Source organism: Saccostrea echinata, unplaced genomic scaffold (genome assembly GCF_033153115.1).
Source record: "Saccostrea echinata isolate AGI-Se365-2 ecotype Australia unplaced genomic scaffold, CSIRO_AGI_Sech_v1 ptg000006l, whole genome shotgun sequence".
NCBI lineage: Eukaryota > Metazoa > Mollusca > Bivalvia > Ostreida > Ostreidae > Saccostrea > Saccostrea echinata.
Genome location: NW_026889755.1, coordinates 11,959,524 through 11,965,523, shown reverse-complemented (window position 1 = coordinate 11,965,523; position 6,000 = coordinate 11,959,524).

Below are 6,000 nucleotides of genomic sequence, written 5' to 3'. Positions count from 1 at the left end.
TATATTCTCAGTATCAAAACATTTCAGCAAAAATATATAAGTTCCGGCTATATCAAGTATACTGGTCATCTTAGCATTGCGCGCACGCGCACCTGCATGCATGTTCATAATGACCATGCCATCTTGTCTACACTTATAATATGTCTGTTTATTCTTAGTATCAAAGCTTTTCATCAAAAAATATAAAAGTTACGGCTATATTAAGTATATTAATCATTTAACACATTGCACGCGCGCGCATGTGCATGCATGTGCATGATGTCCACATCATCTTGTCTACACTTGTAATATATCTGTATATTCTTAATATCAAAGCTTTTCATCAAAAAATAAAAAAATTACGACTATATTAAATATATTGGTCATTTAACACATTGCATGCGCGCGCACGTGCATGCATATGCATGCATGTGCATGATGACCATGTAATCTTGTCTACACTTTTAATATATATAAATATTTTGAGAATCAAATCATTTCATCAAAAAATATAAAAGTTACGTCTATATCAAGTAAATTGGTCATTTTACGATTTGCGCGTGCGCGCACGTGCATGCATGTGCATTTTGACCATGTCATCTTGTCTACACTTTTAATATATCCTTGTATTCTGAGTATCAAAGCATTTCATCAAAAAATATAAAAGTTACAGCTATATCATGTATATTGGTCATTTTACGCATTGCACGCGACAGCACGTGCGTGCACGTGCGTGCAAAATGACCTTCGTTCCGCAAATCTACATAACATACCTAGTAACCCTAAAAAGGTTTTAACTCAATTGGATGTGCAGTTTCCGAGAACACTCGCGGACAAAAAAGTACCGGAGAAGAAATAAGAATAAAAAAGAATAATAATAACTAGTTATAATTGTAACGGGGACCGTTACAGATGTTCCCCAAACGCTCCCCAACAACCTTTTGGTGTCTTATTTCCTGTAAGCTTCATTAAATAAGGCAATGAAGTATATTGGTCGTTTTTTGCATTTCACGCGCGCATGTACATGCATGTGCAGGATGACCATGTCATCTCATCTATACTATTAATGCATCTTTATATTCTCAGTATCAAAACATTTCATCAAAAAATAAATAAGTTCCGGCTATATCAAGTATATTGGTCATCTTAGCATTGCACGCATGCGCACCTGCATGCATGTTCATAATGACCATGCCATTTTGTCTACACTTATAATATCTCTGTTTATTCTTAGTATCAAAGCTTTTCATAAAAAATATATATAAGTTATGGCTATGTTAAGTATATTGGTCATTTAACACATTGCACGCGCGCGCATGTGCATTCATGAGCATGATGTCCACATCATCTTGTCTACACTTTTAATATATCTGTATATTTTTAATAAAAAAATATAAAAATTACGGCTACATTAAGTGTATTGGTCATTTAACACATTGCACGCGCGTGCACGTGCATGCATATGCATGCATGTGCATGATGACCATGTCATTTTGTCTACACTTTTAATATATATAAATATTTTGAGTATCAAAGCATTTCATCAAAAAGTATAAAAGTTACGAGTATATGAAGTATATTTGTCATTTTACGCTTTGCGCGTGCGCACACGTGCATGCATGTGCATGTTGACCATGTCATCTTGTTTACACTTTTAATATATCCTTATATTCTGAGTATCAAAGCATTTCATCAAAAAATATAAAAGTTACAGCTATATCAAGTATATTGGTCATTTTACGCATTGCACGCGCACGCACGTGCATGCACGTGCGCGCAAAATGACCTTGATTCCGCAAATTTACATAACATGCCTATTAACCCTAAAAAGGTTTCACCTCAATCGGATGAGTAGTTGATGAGATCACTCGCGGACAAAAAAGTACCCAGGAAGAAGAAGAAGAAGAAAAATAATAATAATAACTAGACTCTTGTTGCCATGGCAACAAAAAAGTCTTCCGTTCTTCTAAATCTGTAAGAATTTGCTTTTTTCTGTGTAAAAAACATACATATCATATTTACTGTGAAAGAAAAAAAAACTGGAAAAAAGTCCTTTCAGTACTTAAGGTACTTTGATTTTCATTATCAATCTTGTATAATACATTTGGCACCTATAAGAGATATACGTATATCATTAGCAATTTAAAAAATGTTTGCAATCATTTCTAAGACAAACAAACAGACAAACGAACACCGTACTATCATAAACTTCACTGTGTGTATGTTTTGGCATAATTGTGATGGTGTTATAAAAAAATATAATGAATTAAGTTAGTATCACATTAAACGTAAAGTCACTGAGTTTTGTAAAGTTATAATATCAAGATTTGACAACATACCTATAAGACAAATTATTCAATTACAGTAATTCTTCAGCAATCGATTGATTGATTGATTGATTGATTGATTGATTATACGTATGTTGTTTAGCGTCCCTCTCCAGAATTTTTCACTCACATGGAGACGCCACCACTCGCCGGTGGAGACTGTAAATTTTTGTCCTATACTTTGGCATTTATCGCAATGGAGCAGTGGGGAATCTTTTTTATGCCAGCATCTTCTGCGACAAGGGACCTCGATTTATACGATCTCATCCAAAGGACCGGTCTCCACATCCCACAGGCGAAGTTCATAATACCGAGATATTTTATTTTTTATTTTATTCTATTTTTTTCACAAGTTTGTTGCATCAGATTTACGTAAAGATCATACTTCAAGATCATTTCGAACCCAGGCTACTTAATTGCAGTGCATACAGCGTCAAGTGATTTTGATTGACAGGTCAACACAGGTGCACTTCGTGTGATACTTTTTAAGCTGAAAAATATACAGGATGTGACCATGACTGACTATGAAATCAGAAAACATCTAATAAAGAATGGGTGTGACCGATAAAGACCTAATTTTTGGTCTGGATCGGGATTAAGAGGGAATCTCTCCTCTCTCTCTCTCTCTCTCTCTCTCTCTCTCTCTCTCTCAGACATGTAAATTGAATATTTCATAATTATAAAATATGAAATTCTGTATACATGTAAATGGTAATGTTATTCACATGTTCCAGATTTAAATCTAAAACGAATATATAATTCAAATTCAAGACGGGGGGGGGGGGGGGGCTTCAAAGGATAATTTTATGAATTACAAGGAAAAGTACGGACGTCAGTTGCATGTACATGATTATATATCATTGCATAAAATTGTATTCATTCAGATATACTTATCCCACATATCAACAGACTTGTACAATTTTTTTATCATGTTTTTTTTTTCAAAAGAAACATATAGCGTACCATTATTTCACACACTCTTCAACTCTTTGAGTATTTCACAAGAATCCAAGAATCGCCTTTTCACATCTTTTTATAATTCCTTGGGTATATACAGGTAGAGTATAGATCATGTGTCATAAATAATTTAACCTTTTATCAAATATATATGTAATAACCAAATCTAATCTATAGATTGATTTTCTTTCTTTTCAGTGGCAGATATCAATTTATTTATAAAGGCTTTAAAACAGTACTGTATTACAATTTTCTATCGCTTAATTCCTTTTTTGAGTGTATGTAATATTTTTTAATATCGAAAGTAAAACTCGGAAATCGGGATAATTTCGCATTCAGATCATAGAGAATAATAAATCATCTGCATTATAGAAGGCTTATAACTATCGTATTCTGAACTTAATATACGAAATAGATAAAACTGCATGCCTGTTCATCACTATAAATATATATTCAGTGCTTATAATATATTTACTTGAATTAGCTACCTAGCATATATATATTAATTTTTTTTTTAGATATATTCATGTGTAAATTAACTAACTGTCAATACAGACTTACACTACACTGGCAACTTCAAACTTTACATGCACTGGAAGCGGTAACCAACGTCCTCTTAAATTTTGAAGAGTGAATATAGAACGTCTAAATATTTTGATATGGAGAGTGTATATGTCTCTAACGTCATCGATACTATTTCCGCCTTTATCTCGAAAGTTCTATTCTCACTTACAAGTCAGAGTTATCTTTCTTTGCCCATTGTCTACACACTAGGTAAATAGGGAAAATGAGGGTACCGAAAATCTGCAAAATGTGGAATCTGATTTCAAAACAAATTATATATTTAGTATTTGTAGAATAACCTCTGTTATACATAATAATATCTTGAAAAAATATTAAAAAACAAAAAAGTTGAAAATTGACCAAACACAAGTTCACTTCCGGTTCGGACAGGAAGTACCGGAAACACACGAAATTAACTTCGAAACAAAGAGAATGTCATGATCTAATACTCCTGTAAATTTCACATCTTTATCTCAAACCGTTTCCGAGAAAAATTCAGGACAAAAGTCCATTTAAAAATTGGAAATTCGGCCGTAACTTCGGACCGGAAGTGAATTTTTCAAAAAACGGAATTTTATATAAACTTCGTATATCAGCCTACTATCATGTGAAAAATTGTGAAAATCTATCCAACCATCTCTGAGAAATCGCGCTCACAAAATTTGGGAGGAATAATAATAATAATAATAATAATAATAATAAAAAGAAACAATACAATCACTATAAGTCTTCCGTTGTGAACGGAAGACTTAATAAGAAACAGAGTAAAAACAATATGTTCCCCAACTTCGTTTGGGGAACATAATAATAATAATAATAATAATAAGAAACCGAGTAAAAACAATATGTTCCCAAACTTCCTTTGGGGAACATAACTAGACTCTTGTTGCCATGGCAACAAAAAAGTCTTCCGTTCTTCTAAATCTGTAAGAATTTGCTTTTTTCTGTGTAAAAAACATACATATCATATTTACTGTGAAAGAAAAAAATAACTGGAAAAAAGTCCTTTCAGTACTTAAGGTACTTTGATTTTCATTATCAATCTTGTAAAATACATTTGGCACCTATAAGAGATATACGTATATCATTAGCAATTTAAAAAAAAAATGTTTGCAATCATTTCTAAGACAAACAAACAGACGAACAAACACCGTACTATCATAAACTTCATTGTGTGTATGTTTTGGCATAATTGTGATGGTGTTATAAAAAAATATAATGAATTAATTTAGTATCACATTAAAAGTAAAGTCACTGAGTTTTGTAAAGTTATAATATCAAGATTTGACAACATACCTATAAGACAAATTATTCAATTACAGTAATTCTTCAGCAATCGATTGATTGATTGATTGATTGATTGATTATACGTATGTTGTTTAACGTCCCTCTCCAGAATTTTTCACTCACATGGAGACGCCACCACTCGCCGGTGGAGACTGTAAATTTTTGTCCTATACTTTGGCATTTATCGCAATTGAGCAGTGGGGAATCTTTTTTATGCCAGCATCTTCTGCGACAAGGGACCTCGATTTATACGATCTCATCCAAAGGACCGGTCTCCACGTCCCACAGTCGAAGTTCATAATACCGAGATATTTTATTTTATTCTATTTTTTTCACAAGTTTGTTGCAGCAGATTTACTTAAAGATCATACTTCAAGATCATTTCGAACTCAGGCTACTTAATTGCAGTGCATACAGCGTCAAGTGATTTTGATTGACAGGTCAACACACGTGCAATTCGTGTGATACTTTTTAAGCTGAAAAAAATACAGGATGTGACCATGACTGACTATGAAATCAGAAAACATCTAATAAAGAATGGGTGTGACCGATATAGAACTAATTTTTGGTCTGGATCGGGATTAAGAGGGAATCTCTTCTCTCCTCTCTCTCTCTCTCTCTCTCTCTCTCTCAGACATGTAAATTGAACATTTCATAATTATAGAATATGAAATTCTGTATACATGTAAATGGTAATGATATTCACATGTTCCAGATTTAAATCTAAAACGAATATATAATTCAAATGCCTAGCTGCACGAACGTCTCCAAATATTAATCAAGACGGGGGGGGGGGGGTTCAAAGGAATTAGATAATTTTATGTTTTATGAATTATAAGGAAAAGTACGGACGTCAGTTGCATGTACATGATTATATATCATTGCA